Raw genomic sequence first — 14,402 nt, 5'->3', positions numbered from 1 at the left:
AGCAAACATGGAGATTAATTTCAGTTGGTATTTTAGTTAAAAAGTAAATTGAAGCCATTTTTGGTAGTATAGCAGCTGAAAGCTATGCAACGCTAAAAAAACCAAAGTCCCTCTTTAGGTAGTAGAAAACCATCTTTCTTTGGATGCAGATCCTGCTCCTGAATAGTTAAATTTGGTATTCTTCCAAGGCACAAAACACAAGCTGTGTTGGTTCCATAAGAAAAATGCCAACATCCAGTTGGGCAATACCTTTATTTGGACTAACCAACTAATGAAAGAGTGAGCAAGCTTTCGAGTAGTGATTGTTCCTAGCACACTGGGAGCCATTCCAGACTGTTTACTGAGCCCAAGAAATAAGGAGGCACATAGGACAACCTTTCTAGAAAGATGCAACTTGCTAGGCAGTCATCAAGTGCTTCATCTTCTGGCTCTGTAAAAGTGAGCTGCCTTCAGAACAAGAGAAAGAAAGAAAGAAAGAAAGAAAGAAAGAAAGAAAGAAAGAAAGAAAGAAAGAAAGAAAGAAAGAAAGAAAGAAAGAAAGAAGAGTATTCCAATTCACAAAAGAAAGGGGTGCATCCAAGTAATGAACTGACACCTCCAACTGCTCCCAACAAAGTCGTTCAGCTGTTGCCACATTTAGGACTCAAGCAACTTCCACCATGTCAGCTACAGCTGAAACTATTCCTTTACTTTTGGGTATATGGGGGTGAGTAAATTCAGAAGCTGAGCAAGTTCCAGAGCTGTGAGGCACAGTCTGAGTGGGACCCAGGAGCAGATGATAGGTGACACACAGAAGCCTGCTGCATCCAGTGAAATATTTACAATTTAAATTGAAAGAGCAAGCCTAAGCCTGTAGCACAGCTATTCTGGGCTTGAAAGGCCAGGCATCACAAAATGTATTATTTACACTGTAGGAATACAATATATGTGCATCACGAAGAGCACAATTTGGAGACTGAAGCCATTCCTTCCTTCCTTGTAAGCAAAAGCACAGCTGCTTGCATGATGTGGCAGACACAACAAAGCAAGGTAATTGCGATGATGTTAAACAGCCTCTGTTAGCAAAAAAATCAACGGAGAAAATATTGGTCCTAAATTCATTATCAATAAAGAGTGGCTGGTTCTAGCACACTAGGGGTTTAGCTACTCTAGATGATTCTTTCAGCCACAGACAAGTCTAGGTGTCTTTAGTTTTCCTAGCACTAGTCGGAACTCACTCTTTCTTTCTTTCATATCCTGCCCTTTATCCCAAAGAAACTAAGGGCTCTTTGGTCATATAATTCATCCCATTTATTTCATCTAATAAGAGAAGTCAAATTATCAAAATCCAAGTTTTGCACAGAATGTTAGAATTTCATCTTTTTAATGTACAATTTTAATAACACTTTATACCTGAAACGAATCTGACCTCTTAAAGGTATTTATGAAAAGAAATTGTTTAAATGATGAAACCTTAGTCATTGTCACTTAAAATTTTAACTTTAAATAATGAATTATGGACGTAAGTCTTTTATATGCAATTACAAGATATCCACTTACTAGGCTTGTCAGGTATCCCAAAAGGGTGGTGGTGAATTTATTTTTATGCTGTATCTTAGTCAACAATCCATAAGATGTTAGTCAACACAGAAAACTTCACAGGAAACAAAAGCAAACTAAAAAATGATAAAACAAAACAATGAAAACTCCAATGAAAACCAAACCCAATTATTTGCTTAAAAACTGGCCAAATGTCAACCCCTACCTTTTATCTAATTTCACTTGCTTCATTTGGTTTTTCCTATGGACATATGCTGACCATTTCTAACCACTGAAACATGAAGATCTCTACCAGTTTAGTTAACCATGCCACCATAGGAAGCAACTCTTTTTTTGCTCATATCAGTGCTGCATTAAGTGCTCTCAGCATAAAGGAGACAGATCTACAATTGGTGTAGTTCCCTTAATTTTAGAGTGACTGCCATTTGAGCAATTCTTCTTATTTACACCAGAGATTTTCTCCACAGCAGGTTGTAAGTACATTAAGAAACATAGGCGCTAATACTTCAATCTATATGCAGTTTTCTTTGAGCAAAATTCCTGACAGCTTTCAAAGGGAATGTTGCAGCCAAGAAATAATGAACCAAGCCTACAGGGTTTGGCTTCACTTTGGGCAGAACTGTGCTCTTAATATTAGAAGGTTGCCAAATAAGCAAATCACAAGACAGCTCCCCCTCTAGCTGACTCTCCAACTGTGAGAAAAAGATGCCTTGTGATTGGAAGGGGGGAAGCTACAGAACTCAGTCTGGTTCTAAATCTCAGCCTTGGGTTTCTTCTGGTGATATCCCCATTGAATATATATGCACTTAGCACCATGCAAATCATATCATGGGTGAAAAAGCAGAGGGTGGCTAGCATCCAAAAGAGAAACCAAAAAAGGGGTCAAAGACCAAGATGCTGGAAAATAGGAACTTTTATTATAGATAAAACCCATGATTTTATTATAGATAAAACCCATGATTTTATATGTGTGTAGAGTTAACTTGTCCCTTTTGTCTGATTTACCATAGCCCCTGATGAAAGCCTGCAGATAACAGGCTGAAACGCGTTGGGTTTTATCTATAATAAAAGTTCCTATTTTCCAGCATCTTGGTCTTTGACCCCTTTTTTCATATCATGGGTGAGCCAGATGAGCATGTGTACATTTGACTTGCCCAATATGCATGATCCTTCTACTAATTTTTCCATGTACCATGGTGCTGAGCCAAAGCATTCCCAAGATCCAGTAACAGACCATACCACACAAAGGACATTCTGTGGCAACCATTGAAAACTGGTTTGACGTAGTGTTTAGTGCGTTGGGACTAGGAACCCAGACATGAAGCCCACTGACTGATCTTGAACTAATTACTGATTCTCAGAATATTATCTCATGGGGATGTTGTGAGCATGACAGGTGTGCACATATGGGGGGACAGAAAAACCATATAAGCCACTTTTATGTCCTTGGAGGAAGGGTGGGGTATGGATGAATTTAGGGAACCTGGCTGTCAGATCTACAAAAGGGCTAATTGTTAATGTCCTTACAGATTTATTGAGTGGGAATGTGACAGAGATGGTAAAACATTGCTTACATTAAAAGTGATGCAGAGATATTGGGTAGAATCTAACATGGCTTGAGCAGACTTCCATTTGTGCAATGAGACTTCACCCCACTCTCCTCCCTGCTGCAGCCCCCACATACCCCTAATCTTTGTTCCAGAGTCCTCCAGCCCTCTAGAAGCAGATTTTGAGGGTGCGTGTATGGCTGCCGAGGGTGGAAAGGAAGGTGAAGTCCCAATGTACAAGTAGAAGTCCATTCCACTTGTGCACCAGCAGCACTGGATACAACACAGCTTTTATTTAAAATCGTTTCAGCTGATTTTCAGGTAAACATCTTCATCCAACTCTAATGGACTGTCATGATATAGTTCTCTGCTAACAATTCGGTCTCCCTTCCCACCTAAGGTTCTGCAGATTCTCTGAAATTATTAAAATATCAACATTTTAAAAAGCAAACCCTGGAAGCACAAAGAGTGTGGTTATGTTTGAGGGAGGAGAAGGTATTGTAGAAGCATGTATGATAAATTCAAGAGAGAATAAGGAAGCTGCTGATTGAGTAAATGTAAATAAGAATACTGCAGGCATGTAACAAAATACTTTAAACACATCCATTGTAATGCACCCTTACATATGACGTGGCTGTCACAAACAGTGTCGAATGCTGTAATTTAAAAGATATCTGAACAATTATCAGGCAGACACTGTAACATTACTCTTGGCAGAATGAAAGCGCTGATACTGCACATCAAGCTGGTGCACTGAAAAATAAGATAGTATTACATGTAATATTCTCCTGATATTTTTAGTCTCCTCCTTCACTGAAAGTAATATATTGAAGATGTACTAGAAATTAACACATTTGTCTTCATTTTCTGACACTTCCAAAGCAAATGGCTGCTTAGGATGAAGTTGTGACGAAACAACTGGTAACCGGCATATATTCAGTGCAATTTATGATGTAACACTTTGCTTCCAGGGAGGGGGGGTGCTTTTTCACATACATAGAAATGCTAAATTGGAAATTATAGTAGTGATTATTAAATGTGCATATTCAAATTTTATGCAAATGCAAAGCCCTTTTTATTATGCAGTTCCTCTTTTTTGGTGATGCATAATTGGACACCATATGTCACATTGGATTTGTGGAAAATAATTTTCAATGCAAATCTCTCTTTTTACTTCTCAAGAGCTTTATATAATAGCCATTTGCCTATTTTTAATAGCTCAAGCTTACTTCATGACACATTCTAAATGAGGGAAACCCTTCAGGACCCCAAAAGAAGTCATGAGCAAATGATGAGTTGTCCCCTGGAACATTTCCTAAATTTCATAATCCACTTTGTTCCACTATGGCATCATATGCAATTGAAAGCTCAAACAAGATACAATTTGCTTTGTTAAAATCCAGGTGTATAATTTCACACAGAACCACAAGCAAAGCTTCAGCAATAATCCTGTATTGTGAACTAGACTGCTACCTCTAGATATCCAATTTAATTTCCAGTGGCACTATCAAGGCAGAAATTTGGGTCAGCTATCCAGGGCCCCACTCATCACAATGAGCAGAAGAGGCCCCAAACACTGCACCTCACTTTGAAGTGATTAAATGAAAATTACCATCTGAAGAGGAAGCGCCCTATAAGACCATGAAGTCAAGAATCTAAAATTGCCTACAGCACCACTGCTCATTTAAGATTATTAGTTCTTCATGACAACATAAGAAGGGCCTTGGTAGAGTAGACCAAAGGCCTATTTAATCCACCATCTATTTCTTCACAGCTGTCAACTAGGTGCCTGTGGGAAGCCTACAATCAGGACATGAACACATTAGCACTCTCTTCATCAGCTGGTATATTCCCCAATAGAGGCATGCTTTCTGATACTGGGAGGTATGTTTTGTCATTATGACTAGTAGCCACTGATTGCTGGCTAATCCTTAAACCTGTATCATCCCCTCAATGTTCAAGTGTTGGTGATCCTCAATATTTCTTGTGGTAGCTAATTGTTTAAAACAAAATTTATATACTGCTTGGTTGTAAAAAAAACTACTGGTTTACAAAATACAGTCAGTGAAAAATAGGTAATTAAAAACATTTAAAATATAATTAAAAGTAACAGTAAGCTAAGGCCATTGCATAGTCTATGTACTGCCCTGAATCTCCCACAATTGTGCTTCATTAGATGACCTCAGGTTCTAGTATTATGAGAGAAGAAAAAAACCTCATTCTATACTAGAGATGGAGAACCTGTGGCCCTCCTGATATTGCTGGGCTGCAACTCCCATCATCCCAGATCACTGGCCGTACTAGCTGGGGCAGATGCTAGTTGGAATCCAACAACATCTGGAGGGCCACAGGTTCCCCATCCCTGTTCTATCTACTTTCCACACCATGCATAGTTTATGTCCTCACTTACTTGCATTTTTTTCAACTAAGAAGCACTGAACATTATAACCTTTCCTCATATGCCATTGCTGCATCTCCTTGATCGTTTTGGTTGCTCTTTTATGAACTTTTTCCATGTCTACAACATCCGTTTTGAGATGTGGTAATCAGAACTGTACACATTATTCCAAGTATGGTCATACCACAAATTTATATAAAGATATAAGAATATTAGCCGTTTTATTTTCAATCTTTTCCCTAATAACCCCTAACAATGGAATTCACTATTCTCACAGCTGCTTCACATTAGACTGGTGTTTCATTGAACTACCTTCTACAATACCAAGATTCCTTTCCTGCTCAGTATCATCCATTCAGATCCATTCAGTGTACATGTGAAGTTTATGACTTTTTTATCCCAGCATGCATCACTTTATGCATACTGCTCTGCTCAATTCTGTAATGTCTCTGGACAATGAAGTCAAAACTCAGTGCTTGGTAATCTAAAGTGAATGATATGAAAAGAATGGTCTGATCACAGCAAATCATCTTTAACTTTTATAATTAATGCATGTTGTATTGCTAATTAAATTGTATCACATCAAATTTAATTCCCCTGCATGAAAATTGGTGCCTCACAATGGCCAAATCACAGAAAGCTGTCTTGGCCCACTGCTCAATATTATCTAAAGCTTTCAGTGTGCTTGGCAAGACTTGACGGAAACAACAACAACAAAAGCATTTTCATATGCTGTGTCACTTACATGACAGTTGTTCTTTCAGAGTGAATTGGAAAATTCCTGAGAACAATATCTAGACTTAGGATACAGAATTTACAAGAAGCAGTTTGAAAACAGGTCTCACTCCATGCCATATGCTTACATAACAATGATTTTAATATATTTGCATCTCTAGTACTGTATGGTAATATGTTAATAGCAGGCAATAAGAATACTGGACTTTTCTTCAGTCTGTCATACCTTTTAAAATTTGATGGAAATAGAGACCAATTAGCTGAAATCAAGAAAGCAGTTACTCAGAGATGCAGCAGAGCCAAATGCATACATTAGGAGCAAAGTAACCTGTCAAGTTCATGACCTACTTTTTTCCTCTTGTCCATATACAAGGGTCCTCTATAGAGAATTCACAGGTTTGGCCTATTGAGTGAGTGAAGGGAATTTGGTTTGGTAACACTGGACCGGGCTTGCAGCTGGCTTTGAGCCCCCTATGTGGACTGTGCAAACAGAAAACGGAGCAGCAGCTAAGCGAGCCCGAGGACGTGGAGGTGGGAGCAAGCCTGTCTGAACACATTGGATTTGCCTCACCCGCCGCTGGAGCCCAGCACGGAGCCTCCCTGCCACCAGTGGCAGCAGCATCTTTTGCTCCTCCTCCAGTGCTCCTTGCCACCTGGCACGGGCCTCCTGCTCAACAACAACAACAGCTACCACGTCCTCCTCCTCCTTCAGGCAAGACCCAGACCCCCGAGCTCAAGCTGCCACAGCCCGACATGAACCACCACTAGCAGCAGCAGCAGCAGCCACAGCAGAAACCCAGAGAGCAGCAGCTGAGCGAGCCCCAGGACGTGGAGATGGAAGCAAGCCTATCTGGACACTGGAAGAACACACTGCTACCAAGGAATCTGTTACAGCCTTCTTTGAAGGATATGGACTGTTATGCAGTGATGGGACTCTGTTGTATATTTGTTTTTGTTTTTCTCTCATTCTCTCTTTTGCAGACTAGATTGATTTGAGATTTCAGCCTGTTTTGTGATATTTTGTGGTGTTATTTATTGATACTGATGTAGTTTTTAAAATTATTATTATGTTCTGACTTGTTTTTATTATATTGTTTTGTTCTTGCTATGGAAGCCGCTTTGACGTCACCTGGTGATGAAAAGTGGCATAAAAATATACTAAATAAATAAATAATAATAAATAACACAGGAGTCATGCTGTCAAACACAACAAGAGGCAAACACAACAGGGTTGGATTCTGATCCTAAACAAGCAGGGGAACAAGTCAATATCTGTGATTTATAAAAGGATGACTTTCCTTGAGGTTTTTTTTACAGATAGCAAAAATATGAACAACTTCACATTTCACTGGCTTGCAGACAGACAGAATCTCCCTTCCCCCAAAGCATTAAAAGCTGGAACTTCTGTAACAAATTTTTCTTATTAAGTCAACATATTATAAAGGAGGTAAACAAGCAAATTGCTATTATAGGAATCACTTCCACCGTATTAAATCTGATTTATAATGATATGCTTTTGCAAGACAACTAAATTGGTTTGCTTTGATGAATTTGGTCAAAAAGTAGGTTTTAAATAATATTAATTAGTATTGAGACGCATGTTGTACACAAATGCCCCTTTTCTAGAAAAAAGTAGCTTAATGAGAGGGTGATTTTGAGTTGAAAACTCATTTTAGAACCCATAACAGGAGAACTGACATATGGAGAGTTGGAAAGTGGTGAATGAGAATGGGTAAAGCACATCCTCCTGCATCCACATCACTTCCCTGCATTAAATCACCCTCTCACTGCTTTGCTTAGAAGAACCTGTTGTGGTTTTGTAACAAGTATTTGCACATAGTGTGTAGTTTAGACCTTATAATTTGGTTTCAGCCATTAAGGCTCAAATGTGCTTTAAAGGTATGGTGTGGATGTGAGTGTTGTTGGACTACAACTCCCATCATCCCTGATAGCTGGCCATGCTGGCTATGGCTGATGGGAGTGGGGAGTTCAGCAACATCTAGAGGGTGCCATGTTGGTTACCCTTGCCACAGAGTATGAATTGTGTTAACAAGCACCCACATGGCAACACATTGAAGTAGTGCAATTCACTGCATCTTCTTGACCAGTGTCAACTGCAGATTCTCTGTTGCTCCAGACGGCAGGACTAGAACGAATGGATGGAAATGGTAGGGAAGCAGAGTTCAGCTTAACATTAATAGAGGCTTCCTAAAGGTAAGAGCTGTTTAACACTGGAAACAGCTGCCTCTCAAGGTGGTGGAGAGAGAAGGGCCATAGCTCATTGGTAGAGCACCTGCTTTGCATGCAGGAGGTCGCAGGTTCAATCCTTGGCATATCCAGGTAAAGTTGGGAGAGATCCCCAGTCTGAAACCCTGGAGAGGCACTGCCAGTCATTGTAGAGCTAGATGAACCAAGGGTCTGACTCTGTATAAGTCAGCTTTCTATGAACCTATGAAGGCTATCTATCTATCTATCTCCCAGTAGGAGCCCAGGGTAGCAAACAAAAGCACTAAGAACACTCTAAACCATCATAAAAACAGACTTTAAAATATATTAATACAGCATATATATATTTTTAAAAAATTAAAAAAACATCTTAAAAGGCAATTCCAACACAGACACAGACTGGAATAAGGTCTCCACTTATAAGGCTTGTTGAAAGAGGAAAGTCTTCAGTAGGCACCGAAAAGATAACAGAGATGGCACCCATCTAATATTTAAGGGGAAGGAATTCCAAAGGCTCAGTGCCACTACACTAAAGGTCACCTTCCTATGTTGTATGGAACAGACCTCCTGATAAGATAATATTTGCAGCAGGCCCGCACCTGTAGAGCGTAGTGATCAACTGGGTATATAAAGGGTAAGACGATCTTTCAGGTATCCTGGTTCCAAGCTGTATAGGGCTTTGTACACCAAAACTAGAACCTTGAACTTAGCCCGGTAGCTAATGAGCAGCCAGTGCAATTCTTTCAGCAGCAGGGTGACATGTTGCCAATATCCTGCCCCAATGAGCAGTTGCACTGCTGCATTTTGCACCAGCTGCAGCTTCCGGACCAATCGCAAAGGCAGCCCCACGCACAGCACATTACAGTAATCCAGCCTTGAGGTTACCAGTGCATGGACAACAGTGGTCAGGCTATCCCTGACAATGGCTGTCCAGAAATGGCTGCAGCTGTCTTACCCACCAAAGCTGCCAGCCATTGAGGTCATCTGGGCCTCTAGCAACACAGAGGGATCCAGGAGCATCCCAAGACTACGGACCTGCTCTTTCAGAGCTGGGGCAACTGTTAGAAAATTGAAACCTCCAAGGACCTGTTAACAGACATGTGCGCTTCCCGCCTGAGGAGCCAAAAGCAGCAGGAACAGCCAAGGTAGCTCCTTAGGCAACCATGGGGATAGGAATAAGGCCTCCATCTTCCCTGACTATGTTTTACTGTTAATGTTGATTAAACGCCAAACACTGATCAGAATGACCATGCTGAAACAATAAAAAACCTAGCTTAATAGCAAGAATATGCAGAAGCTGTGTGCACCTAAATGCAGACCCTTTGCTGCTTTTTACTCCTTACTTTGTCCAAATGGCAAAAGCAAACGTAGAAGCTGCAGTTAACCATAGCTTTATTTTTGAACTGCGAACTCTGGTGAATGGTTTCTGAAATATCAACCCAGTGTGTGGCAGATGTGAAAAAGGCATGATTCCATGCTAGGAAGGGCGGGATACAAATTAAATAATAAATAAAATTAAAAATTAGTTAAGGAATATCATAATGCTGTTATATAGATCTATGGTGCAACCACATTTGGCATACTGTGTACAGTTCTGGTTGCCTCACCTCAAAAATGATGTTGTAGAGTTGGGAAAGGTTCAGGAAAGGGCAACCAAAATAATCAAGGGGATGGCTATGAGGAAAGGTAGCCGCACTGGGGACTTTTTAGTTTAAAGCAAAGGTGAGTAAGAAGTGACACGATAGAACTGTATAAAATTATGCACGGCATGCAGAAAGAGGATAGAGAGAAGTTTCTCTCTCACACACATAAGAATGCTACTTGTGGGCATCCAATTAAGCTGAATGTTGGAAGACTCAGGACACACAGAAGAAAGTACTTCTTCACACAGCACATAGTTAAACTATGGGATTCACTCCCACAAGAGGCAGAGATGGCCACAACTTGGAAGGCTTTAAAAGAGGATTAGACAAATTCATCCCCTCTAGGATGCATACCTTAACGTGGTGAGGGGGTTTGAGGGTATCAAAGAAGCTGAGAGCAATGCCGTCAGGAGTCTAGACAAAGAGGATAGACTCATATCAGGGTCACCCAAGGCGGAATGGTCAAAGCTGAGACACCAGACTAAAAGGCATCCAGACTCAGAGAAAGGCAAAGGTAAACCACTTCTGAATACCTTTTACCATGAAAACCATATGAAGAGACTCTCCAAAATGCAGCATGAGATAGCGTTGGAAGATGAGACCCCTAGGTCAGATGGCACTCATCGAGTTAATGGAGAAGAACAACAGACAACTACGAGTAGTGCTGTGACTAATGATGCAACTGGGTCAAAGCCGAAAGGAAGCCCAGAGGCTGATGCGCACAGATGCAAAAGGAGAGTCTGGAGTTGTACAACGTACTCAGTAAGAACATGGAATGTGAGAAGCATGAACCAGGGAAAGTTAGAAATTGTCACGAAAGAAATGGAACTTATCAACATTACAATATGTGGTACGAGTGAATTAAAATGGATGAGTATGGGACACTTTCAGTCAGGCAACTACCAAATATTTTATGCAGGAAATGATAAATTAAGTAGAAATGGGGTTGCTCTAATAGTGAGAAGTGATGTAGCAAAAGCTATTAAGGTCTGTGTGAGTGATATCAATGAGACTTAAAGGGAAACCTATTAACATAACCATTATCCAAGTCTATGCTCCAATGGCAAACACAGAAGAAGAAGAAATGGAGAGTTTTTACGCAGAAGTACAGGAAGAAATTGATCACACACCAAAATAGGATGCTCTGATAATCATGGGGGACTGGAATGCAAAAGTAGGGAACAGAGAAGAACTAGAAATTGTGCGAAGATAGAGCTGAGATAGAAATGAAGCAGGAGAAAGCCTTATTTAATTTTGTGAAGCCCATAATTTGTTTCTTGCAAACACATTTTTCGAGCAACTGAAAAGATGACTGTACATGCAGACATTACCAAATGGACAATATAGGAATCAAATCGATTACATAACTGGAAGCAGAAGATGGAGAAGTTCCATACTTTCTGCAAAAACAAGACCAGGAGCAGACTGCGGTACAGATCATGAACTGGACGTATCAAAAATCAGAGTAAAGCTAAAGAAAAACAACAAAACAATCATAATACCAAAATACAATCTAAATAACATCCCAGAAGAATTTAAAGATCAAATAAGGAACAGATTTGAGGCTTTAAACCTAGCTGATAGAGAACCAGAAGAACTATGGAGTGAAGTCAGAGACATTATCAGGAAAGAATCCAAAAATACAATATCTCTAATTAAAAAAGCCTCAATGGATAACTGACAAAATGCTTAAAATGGTTAAAGACAGAAGGAAAGCAAAAGCAAAAGGAGACAGAAATACAGTTAGAACCTTAAATGCAATAATACAGCAATTAATACATAGGGACAAAGAGAACGACTACAATAATTATTGTAGTGAAATAGAAGAGGATAATAGAAAGGTAGAACAAGAGCCCTATTACAAAAGAGTAGAGAAATCAAAGGGAAATTTAAACCAAGGGTAGGGATGTTGAATAATCAATAGGGGAACACACTGACTGACCAAGATGAAATAAAATGAAGATGAAAGCAATACACTGAATCTGTAAAAGAGAAGCAAAGATGACAGATTCATTCACGGAGGAACCGTATAACCAGAAATTTTAGAATATGAGGTGAAAGCTGTTCTTAAAATACTTGGAAGAAACAAATCATCAGGAATAGAAGGCATACCAATAGAGTTGCTACAAGTTACTGAGACTGAATATGTCCAAATTTTAACAAAAAATTGTCAACAAATATGAAGAGTTAAACAATGGCCCACAGACTGGAAGAGTTCAATATACATCCCTATTCCAAAGAAAGGAGATCCCAGGGAATGCAGTAATTATTGAACTATTGCCTTAATATCCCATGCAAGTAAAGTAATGCTCAAGATTCTATAACAAAGGCTCTTTCCATATATGGAGTGAGAAATGCCAGATGTCCAAGCTGGATTTAGAAAAGGAAGAGGTATCAGAGATCATATCACAAGCAAACGTTGGATAATGGAACAGACCAAGGAATTTCAGAAGAAAATCACATGTGCTTTATAGATTACAGCAAAGCCTTTGATTGTGTAGATCATGAAAAACTATGGAAAGCTTTAAAAGAAATGGGGGTGCCACAGCATCTGATTGTTCTGACGCGCAACCTATACTCTGGACAAGAGGCTACTGTAAGGACAGAATATGGAGAAACCGACTGGTTCCCCATCAGAAAGGGTGTGAGAAGGGGGGTATTTTATCACCCTATTTGTTTAATCTAGCAGAAACCAGTAATGATTTGAAACAAATGCTGATGAAAATTAAAGAGGAAAGCACAAAAGCAGGACTACAGCTGAATGTCAGGAAGACTAAAGTAATGACAACAGAAGATTTATGTAACTTCAAAGTTGATAATGAGGACATTGAACTCATCAAGGATTATCAATACCTTGGCACAGTCATTAACGATAATGGAGACAATAGTTAAGAGATCAGAAGAAGGTTGGACTGAGGAGGGCAGCTATGAAAGAACTAGAAAAGATCCTCAAATGCAAAGATATGTCACTGAACACCAACGTCAGGATCATTCAGACCATGGTATTCTCAATCTCTATGTATGGATGTGAAAATTGGACAATGAAAAAAGTGGGTAAGAGGAAAATCAACTCATTTGAAATGTGGTGTTGGAGAAGAGCTTTGCAGATACCATGGACTGCAAAAAAGACAAATAATTGGGTGTTAGAACAATTTAAACCTGAACTATCACTAGAAGCTAAAATGATTAATCTGAGGTTGTCATACTTTGGACACGTAACGAGAAGACATAATTCACTAGAAAAAACAATAATGCTGGGGAAAGCAGAAGGGAGTAGAAAAAAAGGAAGGTCAAACAAGAGATGGACTGATTCCATAAAGCAAGCCACATACCTGAACTTACAAGATCTGATCTTGTTTACAACAGATGCTGTTGGAGGTCGCTGATTCATAGGGTCGCCATAAGTCATATTCGACTTGAAGGCACATAACACACACAGAGAGAGACAAATTCATGGAAGAAAAGGCTATCAGTGGCTACTAGCCATGATGTCTCCATAGGCAGAATGCTTTCAAATACCAGTTGCTGGAAACCATAGGAGGGGAGAGTCCTCTTGTGCTTTGGTCCTGCTTGTAGGCTCCCACAGGCATCTGGTTGGCCACTGTGAGAACAGGGTGCTGGATCAGACAGTCCATTGGTCTTCTTATGCAGACTCTTAAACAAGCCAGGATTCAGAAGCCAAGTTTAAATATGTCATCTGAATCTTGCTTGTTTGGAAGCCATTAATCATGGTTCCCACTGCAGATGTTAAATAAGCTATGATTAATTGTGGCTTCCTGGTTTGTTTTGCAAAAGGTAGCCAAAGACCTATGTGTGAGTGCCCACCACTTATTTATATCCTGGTTTATTAAGCCAAGATTTTATCATCTAAATAGGTCAGTGAAGTCACACAATTACTTCAGATGTAAAAGGACTGAAAATTTGTTTTGTATAATTTGGCATCAGAAATCACTGTACCATTCATTTCAAACCTATCTTCTTGTCTTGTGTACATAGGACTGTACCATTTGAAAGACAAAAACGTTCCCCATTAATGTTTCCTTTTGATTACAGAAACACTATTTAGAATACCTATCACTATGATAAAAACCAGGGTTTCCTTTTACTTCCTATTTGCTAGCATTAATCACAAACAGCATGACTCCATGTTTAATTTCAATCACAGCATCTATTTCTCTCTGGGGGAGAAATAGGTTTTTATTAAAACATTTAACCTTGGTAGTTTGTATTTCTCCTAATAAGATGATGGGGCTTTAAAGGGGAAAAATAATTATACTAAAAGGTTTACAGCACATCACTTGTGAATTTTGCATC

General features: G+C 39.5%; 1 protein-coding gene across 13 annotated transcripts in view; it reads right to left on the bottom strand.

The window, feature by feature from the left end:
• LOC133380132 (teneurin-2) overlaps positions 1-14,402 on the bottom strand; it is a 995,941-nt gene that overhangs the window by 358,349 nt on the left and 623,190 nt on the right. The window lies entirely within an intron of this gene.

This window comes from Rhineura floridana, chromosome 3, assembly GCF_030035675.1.
Source record: "Rhineura floridana isolate rRhiFlo1 chromosome 3, rRhiFlo1.hap2, whole genome shotgun sequence".
Classification (NCBI taxonomy): domain Eukaryota; kingdom Metazoa; phylum Chordata; class Lepidosauria; order Squamata; family Rhineuridae; genus Rhineura; species Rhineura floridana.
Note: the sequence above shows the minus strand (reverse complement) of the source record. Positions and strands in the feature narration are given on the sequence as shown.